Source organism: Sorex fumeus, unplaced genomic scaffold (assembly GCF_029834395.1).
Source record: "Sorex fumeus unplaced genomic scaffold, SorFum_2.1 ptg000063l, whole genome shotgun sequence".
In the NCBI taxonomy this organism is placed as follows: Eukaryota; Metazoa; Chordata; class Mammalia; order Eulipotyphla; family Soricidae; genus Sorex; species Sorex fumeus.
In genome coordinates this window covers 62,580,967-62,601,703 of record NW_026606120.1, presented here as the reverse complement: position 1 = coordinate 62,601,703, position 20,737 = coordinate 62,580,967, and the positions used below count along the sequence as shown (strand labels likewise).

Here is a 20,737-nt window from a genome sequence, read left to right as displayed (position 1 = left end):
TCAGAGTCTCACACATGAAAGGCACGTGCTCCACTACTGAGCCACACCCTGGCCCTGTAAATAATTTTAATCCTTAATTTATTTATTTTTTATATTAGGCCACACCCAGTGGTGTTCAGAGCTTACTCCTGGCTCTATGCTCAGGGATCACTGCTGGCAGGTCTTGGCGGACCATAAGTGGTACCAGGAATCGAACCTGGGGCCAGTTGTGTGCATGGCAAGTACCTTCTCACTTTATTTTCTTTTGTGAAAAAGAAATGCCCCCCTATCTTTTTCAGTAGACTATTTTCAGCATGACCTTTCCTAATTTTTTTCTCTGATTTCTATTTAAAACCACAACAAAGATTATTTTTATTTTATTTTATTTTATTTTTGCTTTTTGGGTCACACCTGGCAATGAACAGGGGTTACTCCTGGCTCCGCACTCAGGAATCATCCCTGGCGGTGCTCAGGGGACCATATGGGATGCTGGGAATCGAACCCGGGTTGGCCGCGTGCAAGGCAAATGCCCTACCCGCTATGCTATTGCTCCAGCCCCAAAGATTATTTTTAAAGAAAATAAATCAATTCCTTACTCCCCAAACATTAACGAATGCTTTTCCTATGTCTGGCTTTAGTACGTGGTCATGTAGAATTTTTTTTTGAATTTCAAATTTATCATTGGAGCAATAGCACAGCAGTAGGGCATTTGCCTTGCACGCAGTCGGCCCAGCTGAGCCAGGTTCAATTCCTCCACCCCTCTCGGAGAGCCTGGCAAGCTACCAAGAGTATCTTGCCTGCATGACAAAGCCTGGCAAGCTACCCGTGATGTATTTGATATGCCAAACACAGTAACAACAAGTCTCACAACGGAGACATTACTGGGCCCACTCGAGCAAATCAATGAACAACGGGAGGACAGTGCTACTTCATTAACATTTTTTCTATGATGCTGCATAGAAAGAATAACTGTCATTTCATGAATTGTGTGATATTCCAGCAAGTATTTATTTGGATCATAATTTAGCTACTCATTAGTATACTACTAGAGATTTGAGATGTTTTTGTTGTTTGTATTGTTTTGTTTTTTGCTTTTAGGTCACACCCAGAAATGCTCAGGGGTTACTCTAGATAGTGCTTGCTTGGGGATCATATGGGATGCCGGGGATCAAACCTGGATGGGTTGCATGCAAGGCAAACGCCCTACGTGCTGTACTCCGGCCCCTTGAGCTGTTTCTTTATTTTCAGTTGTTCTAGAGAAAATTGTTATGAAGAACTTTGTGAGTACGGATTTTGCATTTCTTTTGAATCAATTCCCTTGAGATAATTTTCTGGAAAACTGCTTATAAGGTCAAAGGATATGAACGTTTTTTTTTATGACTCTTGTTAATGATTACTAAATTGTTTTCCAAAAGCTTGAGCAAATTCCCAAAGCTATGCTCCAATTCCATGGCCTAACTGCTGAGGTTTTCTAGGAGGGGAAAGCACATTGGGAGTCCCAGGACGCTCAGGGAAATGGCTCCAAACCTACCAGTCATTTTACTTTGGTCAAGAAGAATAACAAGGGCCAGAGAGAGAGAGTTCAAGGGGGACAGGCCTTGTACGCAGCTGACTCAGGTTTGATCCCAGCACCACACATGGACTCTTGGGTACCATGAGGAGTGATCCTTGAGCACAGAGACAGGAGTAAACCTGGAGTACTGTTGGGTGTGGTCAAGAAAACAGGAGGAGGAAGAGGAAGGGATGGCAGGGTGGCGGGGTGGCGGGGAGAGGAGGAAGAGCTTTGTGACACAGTAAGCCGCTGTATGTAGCCTTTACCTCTGTGCTCTCCTGTACTTATCAGATTTGCCAAGGGATATTCACCTTGGCAACCATAGCACCTTATATAAGATTTGACACAAAAGAGCTGTTTAATACATACTTGGTTTCTGTTATTAGCTTTCTTTCTTTCTTTCTTTCTTTCTTTCTTTCTTTCTTTCTTCTTTCTTTTCTTTTCTTTTCTTTTCTTTCTTTTCCCTTCCTTCCTTCCTTCCTTCCTTTCTTTGCCACACCCAGTGGTGCTCAGGTATCACATCTGGTGGGATTCTTAGTGCCCAGTCAGCCATGCGCAAGGTAAGTGCCCTGCCCACTGTACTATCTCTTTGGACCCTCAATACATATTTGTTGAATGAATCTTGACTAACTTTACATGATTGATGGTAGTTCTTGAATTGAATTAAAAGTTCTTATTTCTTGGACTTAGCATGGTACAAAATATTCTTGTCTGCTTGTGCTAAAATGCCACATCCATCAGTGCTCAGGGCTACTTCCTGGCTCTGTGCTCAGGAATCCCTTGTGGCACTGCTCAGGGCCCAATATATAGTGCCGGGGATTGAATCTGGGTCAGCCATAAGCATGGCAAGTGCCTTACTCCTATACTATCTCTGCCCCCTGCAAAGTATTTTTATGGATTCCCTTGTTTAATGTTGCAACCCTGTGAAAAAGAGTCTATTATTAGTCACATTTTACAGATGAGGAAACTGAGAGGCTAAGCAAAGTACTTGAAAGGTAAAGAGTTTTTTAAGCTCCTGTGCTGAGCAAGGCAATACTGGGCTTTGGCAAGAGCTGAATGAATAAAGCCACTGCGGTCTGGTGCACCCACCAGCGCCATCAGTCTGGCTAGTACATTGTGTCACAGTGTAATGGAGCACAGGCATTGTTAGGACTTGCTCCCACATATAGGCATGCCATGGGAGGCTTTGCAGGTTCCGTCCTGTGTGAGAACACACTGCCCAAGGGCAAGTGGGGCTGCAATCCTGCCTGCCGGGTACTCTGTTCACTCTGGAGCCTGGCCCAGGGCGGGTCTGTCTGGGAGTAGAGACACCTGTGGTCTAATATGAACAATGGTCCTGAATGGGCTGGTGAAAGCAGAGGGTAGACATGTTAGTTTGTGGGGAACTCGACTGCCTAATTAAACAGAAGACAGCGAAGCTTGCCAGGAACTTGCTAAGATGGTGTAAAAAAATGTTTCCTCAGGGACAGATAGGATAGGGGTGAGGGGATTTGCCTTGCATGGGGCCAACCAGGATTCAATTCCCAATACCACAGATGGTCCCCTGAGCCTGCTAGGAGTGATCCATGAGTGCAGAGTCATTAGTAAACACTGAGTACTGCTGGATATAGTCTAAAGATACTTTTATTATTATTTTTACTTATTTATTTTGATTTTTTTGATTACACCCAGAAATGCTCAGGGGTTCCTCCTGGCTCTTCACCCAGGAATTACTCCTGGCAGTGCTCGGGGTACCATATGGGATGCTGGGGATTGAACCTGGGTCGGCCATGTGCAAGGAAAATGCCCTACCTGCTGTGTTATCACTCCAGCCCCACTGCTGGGTATAGTTTGAATTTTCCCTTATAACACAAAGAGAAGAGAGAGAAAGATGAAAAAAAATAAAAAAGAATCCAGGGCAATCAGGGCAATGGCAGTTAGGAGTGTTTATATGTAGAGGTTGGAAACAATGGAATGTTTTATTTCGTATTGGAGGCTACATGGGTGGCGTTCTGGGGTAATACCCAGCATGCTGCTCAAAGGTGACTCCCAGGAGGGTTTGAGGGACAATGTGTAGCCAAGGATCCCACATATGAAGCATGCTGTCTAGCTGTTCAAATTATCTCCCTGACCTAGGAAGAGTAGAAATTTGGCATATAGTGCCCCAGCTCTCTTTCGCTATCTTCTGCTGTACCCTTCTAGCGGAAGATGGCCTTGATCAAGTATCTCATGTTTCGGGAAGCACCTGTTTCCCAACATCATTCGAGATTTCTGCATCAGCCATTTTAGACCATCTCTGCTGCAATGGTATGTGGAGTCCACACACAGACACCAGCAGCATCTGGCAGCCTCCTGGGAGACCTCTAACAACTGGTGCAGAAGTTAGCTGCCAGGGAATAAAATGAGAATGGCAACCATTCTCCGTGCATGAGCTGACTGTAGTTGAAGGATCTAAATTGGTTTGGGATAGAACTTCAGTCTGCCTGGTGTAGTTTGCAGTGTTTTCTTAGGTTAAGGAACTGGAAGGAGGGGCTGGAGCAATAGCACAGAGGGTAGGGCGTTTGCCTTGCACATGGCCGACCCAACTTCGATTCCCACCATCCCATTTGGTCCCCTGAGCACTGCCAGGAGTGATTCCTGAGTGCATGAACCAGGAGTAACTCCTGTGCATCACTGGGTGTGACCCAAAAAAGCAAAAAAAAACAAAAACAAAAACAAAAACAAAAAAAACCTGGAAGGAGATCTGGAGCAATAGGACAGTGGGCAGGGTGCTTGCCATGTATGCAGCTAACCTGGGTGTGCAGTCAACCGAGTTTGATCCTCAGCATCCCATATGGTCCCCTGAGCACTACCAGGAGTGATCCCTGAGTGCAGAGCCAGGAGTAACCTCTGAGAATTGCTGGGTGTGACCCAAAAACAAAAACAAAGCAAAACAAAACAAAACAAAACTGAAAGAAATTGGGGCAGGAGAGGTAATACAGTGGGTAGGGAACTTGCCTTGTACATGGCCCACTTGCGTGTGGTTCAACCCCCACCACCACATATGATCTCTGAGCACTACCAGGAGTCATCCCTGAGCACAAAGCCAGGAGTAAGTGTTGACCTCTACCCACTGGGTGCCAAAAACATAAGGGAAAAACATTTTTAAAGGAAGGAAGGAAGGATAAAAAAAAGTGGGAAGAATGTAGTGGGCTCTGGTTACAGCCATCCAGACCTCTGACAGAATCCACCAAATGGGACCTGAAGCATCATCTTTTCTTGTTTTTGTTGTTGGGTCACACCCAGTGATGCACTTCTGGCTCTGCATGCAGGTATTACTCCTGGTGGTACTCAGGAGACCATATGAGGTGCCAGAGATCAAGCCTGGGTTGGCTGCATGCAAGGCAAATATCTTACCAGCAGTACTATCTTCTTGGCCCCTTGACAGATTTTTTGGGAGAAAGGGGTGAGGACGGGAGACACCAATCTATTGAGATACATTTCTGTATCAGACTCTTTCCTCTTTTTAAGGGTTTGCCTCCTTTGGAATAATGATTCGTTCAATCCATGAGCACTATATCAGATTGCTTGGGATAAAATCCTCCCTCCATTGCTATGGGACAAAGGGTCAAACAACGGAAATGCAGTGATTTTTGAGACTGGTAGCTGATTGTCCTAAGGTGCCTTGCACAGTGCTGCCAGGAAGAGTTCAGGGATGTAGCTCAGCGGTAGAGCATATAGTTCAATATATGAAGTCGCAGATTCAACCCCTGGAACCTCTTGCACACAAAAGGAGTAGCCATTAGTATTGTTATCTCCCAAATCTTTCCATTGACTTCCCTAGTAGTTAAGCAATTTATTCTTCCCTGCAGACACACATGGTCCTGGAAATAACCAAATGCTTTTTCATGTTAAGGGAACTGGGAGACAGGTTTAGTTTATGTATTTAAACAGAAGGAATAACACACACTCCTTTTCTCTGTGACTCAGAATGTAGATCATTTCTGTTTGCTGTCACTAAGTTTCTTTTGTAGATCCTTCTGGTGAGATATTTGTCTTTCCTCTTCCAGAGGGAGGGACATGCTGGAGGGCCCACCAAGTCAACTGGTTGACTGAAAAACAACACAGGGTGTGAGATGAGGAAGAGGTAGACTAGAAGTGACATAGGACAGTCACTTTAGTGATGGTGAAAGTGCAGAAACCACAGGTAAAGGCATAAAACATAAGCACTACTGATTTTTAGTGTTTTATGTTGCTTTACTTTTGTTTTTAATTTTTAATTTTTGGGCCACACCTGGGAGTGCTCATACTTGGTTTTGTGCTCAGGAATCACTCCTGGCAAGCTCAGAGGACCATATGTGATGCTGGGGATGGAACCTGGAAAACTTCCTACCCACTGTTCTCTAGCTTCAGCCCCTTGTTTTAGTTTTTAAATTTAACTTTAGTCACGTAATTTACAATACTGTCAAAACATTAACACTATTGTAATTGTGTTACATAAACAATAAAAAATAAATTAAAAAGTGGAATCTCTGGAGTGTAAATAATATATTTTAAAGCAATTAAAATGTTAAAATAAAATACATTGATTGATATATGTTAATTTATTTAGAGCTTTTGGACCCCATCTGGAGGTGCTCTGGGGACCATAAGTGGTACCAGGAATTGTTTACATTCAAGGCAATTATGTATTTGCCTGTACTATCTAATGCTTGTACTATCACTCCAGGGGGTCCTTTATTTAAAAAATACTTTGTATATATATATATACACATATACATATATATCTTTAAAATACTTTGTGTCAAGTCCTCACTCAGCTTATAAAAAGTCTCAGAAACTTCACCTTGTTAGCCAGAACTGAAATTGAAAATTGACTTTACTACAGTCATTTCATTAAAAGTCTGTTTCCGAGACTCTTTTTATGACTTGGTGTATGTAAAAATTTATGTTGAAAGTAATAAGTGCTATGGAAAAAATAAAGAGGTATGGGATAGTGTGTGTTTATAATTTTAAATAGGGAGTCTGGGCTTTGCTGAGAACTTTCAGTAAAGGACTTTAAAGAAGTGAGGACGTGAGTTCTACAGAAACCTGCAGAATATTCTAACTGAGGTAATAGATGCAAGGATACTGGCCTGGGAGCTAAGTGGAGTCAAATAAAACCTAAACTTTACTGTGGTCTATAAGACCCATGTGTTCCTTCAGCTCCCTCTCCCTGTCTTCCTCTGCATCCAACCTCTTGTTTTTTTTTCCATTTCCTGTTCTCCCCCCCTCATATTCCATTCACTTGAATCTTTCAAGATTCACACTGATCTTCCAAGTTCACCAGGAGCTGTTACCTGCTGTAATTGCTTGTGTTGCGTCCCCTGGGAATATTCCCATACTCTGTTTACAAGCTGGCCCCATCTCATCCGTTAGGTTTAAATTACAACGTCGAGCTTTTCAAGGCATCGCTTCTTTCCTCTGCTTCTCACCACGGCAGTTATGTGTTCCTACACCCTTAAGTGAACGAGATGGAACTCGGATCTCAGGCACGCGAGTTATGTGCTTTGCCATTGAGTTTCATGGTTCATTCTTGGCATGACCTCTTCTCTGTATTTTCGTCAAACTAAAGCTCAAGCCTTCGAAATCTTAGGACTGAGCGCTGGTCAGCGGGAACCTGCTCTGTCCACCTGTGTGTGTGTGTGTGTGTCCCTGGCCGAAGTCAGCGCTTCATGGTTACTTTTTTCGGCCAGATCATTCCCCGTGATCGGAAGGGACCTTAGAGAGTTACGAAAAGACGCAAGAAAGTTGCTTCTGAGTGATGCTAGCTACTCCCGTTACGCAATTGCTATGACAACTTCAGGATGCATGACAACGGGGAAGCAGGACTGGGGTACCACTCCTCCCGCCTTTTTTCCCAAGGGATTCTCGGGCCCGGCGCAGGCTGCCGGCCCGACGCTGGGAGGCGGACCGGAGCCGGCAGGCGGAGAAGCCGCGCCGGGAAGGCTGCGCCGCGCCCGCTTCCCGGTTCCCCGGGTATCGTTTCGACGCCCGCCGGCAGGCCCTTTCCCCGACGCACACGGCGAGATCCCAACTCCTCTCGCGAGAGCGCGCGGCCCGGCCGGGTGCGGGCGGCAGCGGCGGCGGCGGCAGAGGCGGCGGCGGCGGCGGCAGCGGGAAGTCGGCGGAGCGCTGCAGACCGCGCCCTCTCCGGGCGCCGCGGGGAGAGGCGCGCGCGGGCGGCGCGCACGCGCAGGTGAGCGGGGCGGGCGCGGGGGCACGCGGGCGGGGGGCGGGGCCTCGCGTCGCGCCGCGGGCACGTCGCCGCGCGTCCTCAGTATTTAACGTCTCTGTGTTCTACCGGCCCGGGCGAGCACGTGGGGGAGCCACCGGAGCGGCGCGCGGCGGGGCCGGGCGGCCGGGGTGGGGGGCGGCGGGCGGCGGCGCCGCCAGGGCTCTGCATCCCGACGCTCGCCGCGGAGCGGTAAGTTGGCGCTGCCGGGGACTGCTGGCCTGGGCGCCTCCTCCCGGGCCCCCCCTCCGAAGGGCGACGCCGTCTAGGGGATCGAGGGGCTGCGGGTGTGGTGGTGGGGTGGGGGGAGCCTAGCGGGTTGCAGGTGCGCGCCGCCCCGCGCAGGTGGCGCCGGGCGGGTGCGGAGGGGCCGCGCGGCCCGCCGGCGGCTGTCAAGTAGGCCCTGGTCACCGCTCCATCGCCTGCGCGCGGTGCCCGGTCCTCCCCCGCCGCCGGGGCCGCCTGCCTCCTGACAGATCGCCGGTGCGGGGCCCGGCTCGGCGCGCGGCGGCCGCGCGGTCCCTGCCCACGCGCGTGGCGGCGGGCGCTCGGGACGGCCCGGCCGCCGCGCAACTTTGTGGGAGCGCGCGGGGCTCCGAGCGGAGCGCGCGTCGCACCCAAGGTCGCCGGGCCCCGCACCCGTTTACTTTCCAAAGGTCGTGTGTACCCGGCGTGGGTCGCGGCGGGGCGTGCCAGGCGCGCAGGGCTGGGAGCACGTCCCCCCCTCGGGCCCCGGCTGGAGACCCGGCTCTCTGCCCCGCGAGGGCTTTGGCGTGCATCTGGCCGCTTGGGCAGCGCGTCCAACTTCTGGGGTCGCGCACCCCCACCCCACCACCACCACCACTTTGGCCCGGCCGGTGACTCGGCCCCAGCAGGGATCCCAGCCCCAGGACGTTGCGTGCGGCGACCGAGGACAGGGCTGGGGGGGAGGGGTTGCAGATGGGCTCGGGGACCATTTTTGATTTTTAAGAGGAAGGGGCTGGGGGCGGGGTCTTTTGCCCCGAGTTACGGTCTCCGAGGCTAGTGTGTTTGAGCCTGTTCGCTTTTGCAGTCCCTTCAAGGTGGCTGTCCTCACTTCACTCCCGGGGGGCGCTGCGGGTCACATGTCGCGCCCCGCCTGCACGTCCCGCCCCGGCCTAATTGTACCCCCATCCGGCGCTCGGGCCCCCTCCGGGCTGGGGCTTTCAGCGCTCTTGGCAGTTCTGTGTTCCCATACGCGGTTCCTCCCCTCGCCCTCCGGCCGACCGGGACTGGGAGTTGGGGGGTGCCGGGATGAAGCGGCCGCGGATTCCCCGGGCCTTGTTGCGTTCTCCTCGCCCCTACGAGAGGGGGAGAGACCCGGGGCGCTAGGGACCCTCTCGGCCCGCCCCCGCCGATAACGCAAACCCGGTGAACTTGGCTCCAGCTGCGGGGGAGGCTTCGCTCGCTGGGTAGAGGGTGCGGGCAGAGCGATCGGAGAGCTTACCCTGGCCGTCTTGCCCTTATCAAGGCACCGGCTACTTGGTGTTTAAATTTAACTCGGCGGGGAAATCTGGGCCGCGGTGCAGTCCGCTTTACCCTGCCCCCCTTCTCACCCACCCCCACCTCCTTGTCGCAATCGCAGTCCACGTTCACGCACTGGGAAACTTGTCCTTCTGGCAAGTAGTAATCTTACTGGGATCTTGTATGTCCTTCCCAAATTAAAAAAAAAAAAAAACCCTGAAACCTCTTAGAAAAAAAAAAGCAAAGATTGAACTCTTAGGCACCACCCAGCCACTTTGTTCTTAAAGGCACAGAGCATCTTTGAAATCCTGAGCAGCTGCTTCCTCTGTGTTCGGGCGTGCTAGTGATTCACGTGTGTTTTAGTGGAGTCTTTCAGAGCGCTGCCACGTGTTCCCTCCCGAGGGAAGTGGTGTTTTGGGAGCTCATTGACTCGCCTTGACCCTTTCCTCTTTCACTTATTAACTAGTTTGGTGGGTTCTGGGTAATAATTCTTGGGCACATTTTTCAGAAGCTTGGGTACAGAGCTAGAGGAGGTTCTTGACGCTGCAGCTAGGCAAATCATCGAAGCTTTATTGCCCATGGGGATTAGATAAGTTTCTCGAAGTCACGCAGATTGTTTGTCACACATCTGGCCCACAGTCGACAGGCTGGGGGACTCCTCTTGCCAGGGAGACTGTTCTGGTGGGTTTGTGTCTAGCCGGAATCCTTTTGGCTTATATGCCAGTTCCTCCTGTTTCTAGGAAGTACCTTCACACTTGGCCCCTGCATGGTGACAGTGGTGGTGTCTGTTGTGACTTGCTCACATGCCAAAGTCTATCTCCAGTGTAAGGTTGCGGGGCATCAATATTTTAATGCAATTTGTCCGGCTACCTGGTAACCCAAATATTCTCTGGGCCTCAATCCTAGGCTGCGTCTTCGCCATAGTACAGAGGTAGAGGCTGTTTGAGTTCGCACTGTATTGCCTTTCTTCCTCCTCGAGAAAAAAAAATGGAGAGGCAGGTGAGCCTGGAGATGCCACCTGCTACATGACAGGTGCTTTTTAATTTTTCTTCTCTCCCAGTAAATCTCTGAGACTTGTTAAATTTCTCTTGAATCATTTGCTTTTGGATTTTGTTAAAGGCACCCCTCCTCTCTTCCAACCTGGAGATGTGGTTGGAGGAAAAGGAACTTGGCTTCCCCACAATTGGCAGCTGGCCCTCTGTCTGCTACAACATGACCGTTTTGCAGGGTCCTGTTTGCAGAGGGGACACCCCGGTGCCTGGTGAAGTCTTCCAGCCCATTTGCCCAGACCTTCCTCCCGGTGGTTCCAGAATGATGTTTCTTTTTTTTGTGGGGGGGACAGGCAATGCTCAGAGCTTACTCCGAGTCCTGTGCTCAGAGATCACTCTTGGGGGGACGGACCATATGGGGTATCAAGACAGGTCAGCTGTGTATGCAAGGCAAACATCGTACCTGGGATACTGTTGCTGTGGCCCTGGGATGAGTTTCTTGGCAGCTTGTCTGTCATGCCGTTGTGGGGGCATTGCTTTGGGGGTGAGTGCGCCATTCTGAGTTGACCTCTGCCACCTCTGCTTGTGGGCCTGTTGTCCCACTGAAACCATCACATGCAGTTTGCTGCTGCTGTATGAGGTGTAGGATAATCCTCAACTCTGCCTCCTTGGACATGTTCTATTTCACCCACACCCCATCCTGGTGAAACTCACAGGTTTTGCTCTTTTGGTCATTTAACATTAAAAAAGCATTGTTTTGTGTCTGGTGACAGAACAAACCTGTTGGCCCTGGTACCTAGCTTTATTTTTCATTATTGGAGTGGGGAGGGGACTCTTCTTGGTGGTTTTCAGGGACCATCTGAGCAGGGGCAAGTGGTGCTGAGAATTGAGCCAGGGCCTTGCATACGTGTAAGGCATGTGCTCCACCAGTCTCTGCTCCAAGGGCTTCCCCCCATACCTAATTATAAACTTGGGCTGGGAAAGCGTGGGTCACTGAGATAGTAGGAATAGGGTACAGCTGGAGAAATAGCCAGTTAGAATGAACAACTTAGAATGCTTTTTCCTTGGCAGTTACCAAGTTAGGTGAGTTCCAGGCAAACACCTCCCAAATCTTTTTATCCTTGCATCTCTAAATTCAGTTCAGGATGGTGAAACTGAGTCATTTGTAATTTCAGTGACTAAAATACACATTAAGGGCTAGAGAAATGGACAGGTGTGATTTGAGACTCAGTTAGGCCTCTCTACCTCCCCACCAAGGACTGGTCCTAAATCTGTGAATCTGGGCCTTCTCCTAATCATTCTCTTGCTTTTGTGGTAGATTATTGCCGTGAAGGACTGTGTTACTCTTCAGCGTTCTGAGGAGTTGTAAATAACTTTCAGAGTGTTCTTTTCCTTCACTTTTCCTGCTAATGTTCTGTTCAGATCTTTGACATTTGGGCATTTCTGTGACTTGATTTGATAGGTCAGCATAAATGCCCGGTCCCCAGCCTGCCCCATGGGCGGGCTGCCTTCCTCTAGCCAGTTTGGTCATTGAGGTCCTGTGTGCTGGGAGCAACGCACTGCTGGGTTCTGCTGATCTGAGCCCTTGATTTGGGGTGAGAACTCAGCAGCTCTCAGAGCTGAAATCTGTCAGGGTCCCTGGGCAGATGTGTTGGCTCTCGGGGTCTTAGTTTCTCAAGCTCTTGAAAGAGGGTTGGTCAAAGCCAGGGATGTGGTTCTGAGAGTGCAGCTGTGAAGTGGTGGGTGGAACTGCTGGCACCCCTTCAAAAGTGAGGGACTGGTCAGCATCAAAGGCAGTCAGCTCCTGCAATCCTGGATTTTGCCTTAAAAACACAAACCATTCTTGGGGTCAGGGAGTTAGCATGGGAGTCAAGGGCATATACTTTGCGTGCACAGGATCTTGGGTGCATTCCCGGCACTGCCAGGTGTATCTCTGCAGGTCTCTGTGCATAGTCGGTGGCCCTGATGGTCCCTGGCAGCAGACCCAAGCAGTACTGTCTTTTGTCCCAAGCATTGAACTATCTTGCACATTGCCTGAGTATTGCCAGGAGTGGCCCCTGGGCCCCTGAACACTGGGAGCCATGCCTCCCCACCCCCCAAGTATACTCATCTTGTAATTAGTTCTAAGAGGAGGAGCTCTAGAGCCTAGCATTTTTGCGGGGCCACACTCCTGTCTCTGCACTCTCTGCATGCAGGTCATTCCTGGCATGCTTGGGGAACCATAAGGAGAGCCGGGAATTGAATCTGGATCATTGCGTGCAAGGCAAGCACCCTATCCACTGTTCTATGGCTCTGGCCCCTTGAACTTAGTTTATAAGATGAAGTGTTCGGGTTGGGGAGGTCACGAAAAATTTGGCAATAGTAAAAGGTTTCAATATACAAGAGCCTTTTTTTTTTTTTCTCAGAATCAACCATACAAATGAATGCAGGGTCTATCTGGCAGTGCTCACCCATGTTGCAATTTTCTGGCAAAAAAAGAGTTTATAGTGGAAAAAACAAGTCTAGGGCTGGAGAGATGCTACTGGGGTTCAGGCACCTGCCTTGCATGCAGCTGACGCGGTTTGTTCTCCAGCAATGCATATGTTTCCCTGAGCATCACCAGAAGTGATCCTTGAACACAGAACCAGGAATCGCTTCTGAACTCCGCTGGTGTGAGCCAAACTTTATCCCGCTTAAAAGTCTCTGTGTTTCAGAGTGGGTGATATGGTGCCCCCCCCCCTTGAGGGCACTGGAATACCCTAAGGGGGCAGTAGTAGCCTGGAGTATAATGGGGGGAGGTGTTTTCTGCTGTTTGGCTTATAGGATAGGAATTTCCAAAGGGACACTGTACTTTTGTTTCTGAGAAGGAGGTGATAGGCCACATATGTTTGGAAATATGTTTGGGAACTTCTGGGCTAGATTTTTGGCTCTTGGAGTAGCTAATTATGAGTCATGAATAGCTAAAGTTAACTTTTATTTATCATTGTGTTGGGGGCGGGGAGTGAGGGTGGGAGTGTCCATTCCTGTTCAGGAGTGCTTCAGAGGACCATGTGAATCTATGTCAAACACTGGTTGACTAGTTGGTTTTTCTTTTTCTTTTCTTTTTCTTTTTTTTTTTTGCTTTTTGGGCACACCCAGCGATGCCCAGGAGTTACTCCTGGCTCTGCACTCAGGAATCACTTCAGGGGGTGCTCGGGGTGACCATATGGGATGCTGGGAATCGAATCTGGGTCGGCTGCATGAAAGACAAATGCCCTACCTGCTCCAGCCCCTGAATTTTTACTTTTTAAAGCATCAAGTTTAAAAATGAGTACCTTGGTGACATTAAAAGGTAAAAAAAAGGTAAAGGCCCTCCCGTTGATCGTCGATTTGCTCGAGCGGGCCCAGTAACGTCTCCATTGGAGACTTTGTTGTTACTGTGTCTGGCATATCGAATACTCTCGGTAGCTTGCCGGGCTCTCCGAGAGGGGTGGAGGAATCGAACTCGGGTCGGCCATGTTGACCGCTTGTAAGGCGAACACCCTACCCGCTGTGCTATCGCTCCAGCCCCTTGGTAACATTAGGCATAGTTTAAGCACCCAGTGCTTTCCTGTTGCCTAATTTTAGGTTATGGTACTAAACAGTGTAGGTTTAAAACATTTTCAACATCAGAATTTCTGTTAGGGGGGCTGAAGAGATAGTACAGCCAGTAGTTGAATCCCTGCTACCCCATATGGTCCCTCCCTTGAGTCCGCCAAGGGAGGGACCCCTGAGGTGCAGAGCCAAGAGTAAACCCTGAGCACAACTGAATGTGGACCAAGAACCAAAAAGGTAAAAACTTTTAAAAAGAATTGAATTACTGTGAATCACTAAGTGATAAAGTTACTCATGATTGACTTTCAGGCGTCCAGTGTATGAACACCAATCCCTTCATCAGCATCCATGTCCCTCCACCAGTGCCCCCAGCGCCCCTTCTGCCGTCCAGCATGCCTCTATGGCAAGCTTTTTTTTTTTTTTTTTGCTTTTTGGGTCACACCCGGCAATGTACAGGGGTTACCTCTGGCTCTGCACTCAGGAATTACTCCTGGTGGTGCTCAGGGGACCATATGGGATGCTGGGAATCGAAGCTGGGTTGGCTGTGTGCAAGGCAAACGCCCTACCCGCTGTGCTATCGCTCCAGCCCCTGGCGAGCACTTTTATGCACTGTGGTTTAATTTTGTTTGGGGGCATACTGGGTGATGCTTAGGGGTCACTCCAGGCCCTCCACTCAGAAATTACTCCTGGAGGTGCTTGGGGGAGGGGTGGAACGGGACCCTATGGGATGCCAGGGAGTGAGCCCCGCAGAGTACCAGGCAAGCGTCCTACCCACTCCCTGGTTTGCAGTATTGTTACTGAAAGAGTATCATGCCTATCATTTTAATTCCTTTCAGCACCTGGTTCTTTTTTTTTTTTTTTAATTTTTATTAGTGAAACACCATGAAGTGCAGTTGTAGACTTACAAATTTTTGTGCTTGGGTTTCAGTCATTCGGCACCTGGTTCTTGTCCAAAGTGATCACTTCTCTGTCATTGTCATAGAGGTCCTTTCCGTGATCTATCCCCTCATCTCTGCCGTGGCAAGCCTCCTACTAAGAACCAGTTTGTCCAGCACCTTGGGGTGAGAGTGGTGTGGCCATGTGGACACCACTCTTAGGGGCTGGGGAGGTGGGTCAGCCCTAGAGTGCACTCTCTGGTTTCATTCCCAGAGTTCGTGATCTCCTGATCACCAGGAGGAGTTCCCTGGGTGTGACCCCAAAACAACAACACCCCAAAACTAGTGTTTGAGTGATTTGGTCTTAGCTAAGTTTCAGACACTTAATCGCTATATTTTGTAAAGCACAAATGATTGGGCTGGAGCGATAGCACAGTGGGTAGGGCATTTGCCTTGCATGCTGCTGACCCAGGAGACCCGGGTTCGATTCTTCTGCCCCTCTTGGAGAGTCCGGCAAGCTACCGAGAGTATCTTGGCTCGCACGGCAAGGCCTCGCAAGCTATCCGTGACTTATTCAATATGCCACAGTAACAACACAGTAACAACAAGTCTCACAATGGAGACATTACTGGGCCCGCTTGGATGAACAACGGGAGGGCAGTGCTACAGTACTACAAATGATTAGTCTTCCTTAGTTCACAAATCCAGTAGTTTTGGTGACAAATTACTCATGTGTCTGTTCTCTCAGTGGCTTGGCAACGGAAGCAAATTCTGATCTGTGCTCTGGAGGAAGCAGTTCGGGAGGAAGTGTAGGGAAGGTTCTGGGAATGGGTGCATGGAGCAGAAGGGCCACATGCTAAACCTTTGGGAAGCCCATTTGAGAGCCTGCTTATTGGCGCGAAGGTCCGGCGGTTCTCTGCTTGCTGTCCTTGGTCTTCAGTCTTCAGTCTGGTCCTTTACCCACCTGTGGCCCCCTTTATGCCTTACAGAGAAGGGTGCTTCTCATCTGCCTCGGGGCCATTGCCAAGGAGGTGTTGGGGAAAACTTCTGCAGTGTGGGGGTGTTACATCCAAGGGCGCTTCCGGGCCTGGGTGTGCTTTGCTTGAGCCCTGCTCTGTTGAACTTAGATCTATGTGGGATCTTTCTCTTGGCACCAGAAAGCAGATGTATTTAGCACCTGCTACATGTGTGCCATCTGAGGAGGGTTTTTCTTTAAAATACTCTTTTAGAGAGCAAGAAGGAAACTGCCTCCCTTAGAGGGAGGCCGGGGTGGGCTGTTGGGGAACAGTGGGAGGGAAAAGGGACATTGGTGGTGGGAGATGTACTGGTGAAGGAATGGGTGCTGGATCATTGTATGACTGAAACCCAATTATAAATAGCTTTGTCATGGTCTGTCTCACGGATATTCAATCTTTTAAAAAAAAAGTGAAAGTAATGTGGAGTTCATGCCCAGTTCAGTCAGCTTAATCAATAGCCAAATAAATAGCAGTACTGCTACATTAAAAAAAAAAAACCCTTTTGTTTTGGAGGCCATACCTGGCCTTGGTGGGGGAGGGAGGAACTGGGGGGGTGGGGGGAGCGGTATCGAGCTCACCTGCAGAGCTCTGGCCCCTTGAGCCATCCCTCCGGGCCCTTTTTATTCTCTTCTAAAGCTGTGCTAGGTCCTTGTCTTTAGTTGTACTTGATGAAGCCTGGGGGTTGGGGGGAGAGTGTGAGGGGGGCTGCTTTGGCTTTGTGCCAAGATCAGGGCCACGCCTTCAGCACCTCCAGTGCAGTGCTCAGGGGTGGGTTCCTAGCACTCCACCCGCATTTGGAAAACTAAACTGGGCTTTCAAAAGATTAAAATAATGTATCCCACAAACTGAGTCAGACTTTTTGAGTCATTTCGGCTTCATCACAGGCCTCGAAGGAGGTTTCTCCTATCTGTTTCACAGGAAACTGAAGTTTAGGATCTTGCTCTTCAAACGCCCTTTTTTCCCCCTTTCTTTCCCAAAGCTATGTTTTATCCTCAGTTATGCAACCATTCAGCGCCCTTGAGCTGCACAAATACGGTCTCTGCATAAGAAAGCCTCTAGCTCAGGTAGCTGTGCCCCAGGGCCTGCAAACCTGCTTGAAGACTGTGTTTCGTTCCTCAGTTGCCTCTTCGGAGAGGGGAGGCTCAAGTCACTCATTTACTTGCTAATAATAACGTGGCCTGTCAGCCCTCATGTGGGGGTCACGAGACCATCTCTTGGCCCTCAATAGGCTTCACCTGGGAGGAGCTTGGTCAGGTCTAGCTCTGCTGCCAGGCCCACCCCCACTCCCCTTGGCCTGGGGGAGCCGAGGGCTGTCTTCGCTGGATCTGCTTTGGGTCCCTCCTGCCTGTCCTCAAGCTTCTCCCAAGTATCCGGGCAAAGAGAAATGAGCCCGAGACAGGCCCTGTGCTTCAGCCCATTTCTCTTGAGTTCTGTCTCCAGTGAGAGCCACGCCAAGAATAGTCTCCTTGCTCTGTCCTTTGACTTTGGTAAGGCCTGCCCGGCCAGCGTCGGCTGTGACTCTAGCTTTGGCGAGGGGCATCCTGTCGTGTGGGGCCAAGTGCATGTGGCTTCAGTGTCCAGGGCAGGTCCTGGGGCTGCTGCTGCATCCTGAGGGGGGAGGGAGGAGGAGAAGCCACCCTCGAAGTGGTCACGGGGTGCGTGTGGGGCGAGGGCAGCTGACTGTGTAAATGGTCTCTGGGGCTGCTGTTGCTATTCTGGACCTCTGGCGGGGGCCCAGCTCCAGCTCCCGGGCCAGGTGGGCATGGAACCCTGGCAGCCCAGTGGGTTCAGGGCCACTGGCCTGGGGAACGGGGACCCCTTGTTGCCTTAGAAAACCTCCTGCCCCCGTTTTTACAGGAAGTCCCCGGCCTAAAGAAAGGCCGCTCTGAACAAACTCTTGATCCTGGTCTGCCGGCAGCCTGATCACCAGTTGCCCTGACCTGAGTCAGGATGAAAGACAAGGCCATGAGCCCTGGTAGAAATCTTGCTGGGCAGCCACCGGGGCGGGAAGAGGTAGAAAAAGTGAATTCCAACAAAATCCTGTTCCTCACTGCTGTGGGCCTTGCTCTCCCTTTCCTTCCCCCACTTTCCCTCTTCTTCCTCTCTGGTTTGCTCCTCCTTCCCTCCCACCAGGAGCTGCCAACTCCAGCCCATCTCTCTGTTTCTGATTAAGCAAGCTTCAAACCATATAAGGCCCGCTGTTGCCTACGGTTTATGTTGGCTGAAGAGTGAGGTTGCTTTCACAAAGTCTGAATCAAAGAAATGGCCAGGACTTATATGGGGCTGCCTGTGTGTGTGTCTGTGTCTGTGTGTCAGTGTGTCTGTGTCTGTGTGCTCTGTCCCCAGGGCTTCTTTGCTGTGTTCTGCCGTGTCACCCTAGTGCTAAGGACATCCTGGAGGCTCTTGCCAGCCTCTGCCCACTCTTGTGTGTGCTGGTCCTGCTATGTTTCTGAACTGGACTCCGGAACCAGCCTCTATCTTTTCGTTAAGAAGCTTCCAGTCTCTTGGTTTCCCTCTCAGGAGGGCTTGGGTCCCTGACCTTCCCCAGGGAGTGCTTTGCCGGCTGCCGGGAAGGCAGTTTTGCTCCCAGCCCTCTGACTTCTTGCTCCCCTTACTCTGTTTCTTAGCTTGTGCCACACTCAGCTGTGCCCAGGGCCTTATTCCTGCCGGGGCTCAGGGTACCACACAGGGTGCTGTGGTTAGAACCCCGGTTTGGCAGTGTGCAAGGAACGTGCCCTACCAGCTGAGCTCTCTCTCCAGCACCCCCCCCCCCGTCATTTGTTGTTGTCATTTGGGGGCTACGCCAGGTGGCGTTCAGGGCTCACTTCTGGTTCTGCATTCAGGGAAATGGCTTGGTGGGGCTCCAGGAACCATATGGAGCACTAGGGTCACACTTAGGTTGACCGTGTACAAGGCAGGCAGGCAGGCACCCTTACCTGCTGTCCTGTCGCTCTGACCCGTTTTGAAGACACTCTGGCCAGTCTTTTCCAGCCTAGATTTCTCATCTGCAAGCCAGACTCGAGATGACTACGGACAGTTACCTCTTCTCTCCCAATTAGCGCCTTTCTCACGTCACAGCACTGGGCTCTCCAGAGCTGCAACTTTAAGCAGAACTACATAGCATGAAACCTATTTCACTGCCGGCTAATTGATAGAAACAAGCTGAGTGCCTACAGCATGTGGAATAAATGTCTAAATTAGGGCCTTATGATAATTAAATGATCGTATCCAGTCTTCCTTCTTTCCTTCGTTCTTGAATCTGCTTATCCCGGTCCAGGCTTTCTGGTGGACTTTGCTGTCAGCTTAGAGCAAGGCCTGGACTGGTTCTCTTCACTGTCACTCAGACTGAGACAGACAGGATACCCTGGAAGCCAGGGAACCCCAAGAGAACCCATGAAGATGCAAACCCCAAGACTCCGTGGGGCCTGGCAGTGCAGTTCATTCATTACCTGTAAGTGCCTAGGGACCTGTTCACCTGGGTGCTGGCTGATCTTTGAAATGTGACACCTTGCACCTCCTCCTCTGCTTCCTGAGGGCTCTTTCTCTAGCCTCCCCTGCAGAACCTGCCTCCCAGAGGGGTGTGTGGAGAACATAGTAAGGAATACAAAACAGTTCATGGTAACTGACCCCTAGTGACCCATAGAACTGAGTTTGCAAAGGGGTAAGGAGGGGGGAGGGAGTTGTGAGAGGGCCCTAGATACTGGTGGGAGGTTGGGGCTTGGGGAGGGGACCACTAGTGGGTGTGGTAGAGCAGCATTGTATGCTTGAAGTCTTACTAGTCATAGGTATATAAATCACTGCCTAAAAATAAAAGCTTTGGGGAGTCCTGTGACCTATGCTGGCCTGCTCTCCAGCTCTTCCTGGTGGAAGGCCACCTGTCTGAGGCCTGGAGTGTCTCAACTGAACATACATGTTGCTTTTGGATGATTACTGTGTCATCAGGATGGTTGGGGTTGTCTGAAGCAAGTTGCCAATCCACTAGGAAAGGAAAACAATTGCAGTTAAGTATAGCTAAGCTGACACTGATGCATGCCCTGCTGGGTTGGCTAGAAACAGCCACAGGACAATAGGCACTGATTGGTACTGTGCATCTTAGGCATGTGTTGGTACTGATGATTGGTACTTGGTGCATCTTAGGGAGGCGTTGGCTTTTTATCAAAGCATTGTTTATGGGGAGATTTGACTTCTGACTGCTTAGGCTTGGAAAGAGCAACTGTCTGTCCCTGGGTCTTCCCCACCTGCTTGAGCTCATTCAGTTCTATCCTAGATTGGATACTAGCTTCATTGTTTCCTTTTTTGCCTTTTCGAAATGCCTAATCTGTAAGGCCACGGAATGGCTCTGTACATTTGGGAGCAGGGGCCTGCTTGGATCACACTCCCTGTGCTCAGGGATCATTCCTGGTGAGGCGTGGGCGGCTATATGGGGTGCCAAGGATTGAACCTGGGTCCACCACATTCAGGGCAAGTGCATTACCTGCTGTGCTATCTCTCCAACCCAAGGTACAGTAAAGGCACTGTGAGTACATTTGTATGTGTGGGACCTACTGTTCAACCCCGTGGTGTTCACACAGGCACACAAATGCACAATCTGATGCTTTTCTATTCTGGAGGATAAGGGCTACTTCCTTGCTATGTGGTCTCTTCCCTCATCCGAGTCTTTTTATTTTTTTTTTAACCCCCCTCCCCTCATCCGAGTTTTAAATCTGGACTAAATGTTGCTTTGGGCCACAAAGTTTCTAGTCTTTCACATTTCCCTCTCTTCCCTCACTACTACCCCCGCAGACCTCCCAGTTATGCCCATCATCTGTCTCCTCTGTCGCTGGACAGATCTGAGGCACAGCAGCTCCAGGTTCTGGGAATTCCTTTCTCCCCATTTCTGTTGCTCTGTACCAGTGCTCCCTCTCTTTTCAGCTTTCTCCTTTCTTGGTGGTGCTTGTCCTCCAGTCGCTTGGTAAGCACATGGCGGGGCACAGACTCAGCCCTTGGGAGGCGAGTGGCTGGAGAGCAGGGCTGGCAGGAAGCTGCAGAGCCAGCCAGGCCGTCCCTCCTGCCACCCCAGC

The 20,737-nt window shown here is 50.3% G+C and overlaps 1 protein-coding gene across 2 annotated transcripts in view; it reads left to right on the top strand.

The window, feature by feature from the left end:
* The first annotated feature begins 7,612 nt into the window (after positions 1-7,612).
* AKAP1 (A-kinase anchoring protein 1) overlaps positions 7,613-20,737 on the top strand; it is a 36,462-nt gene continuing 23,337 nt past the window's right edge. Inside the window, exon 1 of one of the 2 annotated variants that reach the window (XM_056127585.1) lies at positions 7,613-7,727. The gene's annotated coding sequence lies outside the window, so the exon portion shown is untranslated. Of the gene's footprint in view, positions 7,728-7,822; positions 7,956-20,737 lie in introns of those variants that run through there. The other variant, XM_056127584.1, reaches the window with a different exon arrangement.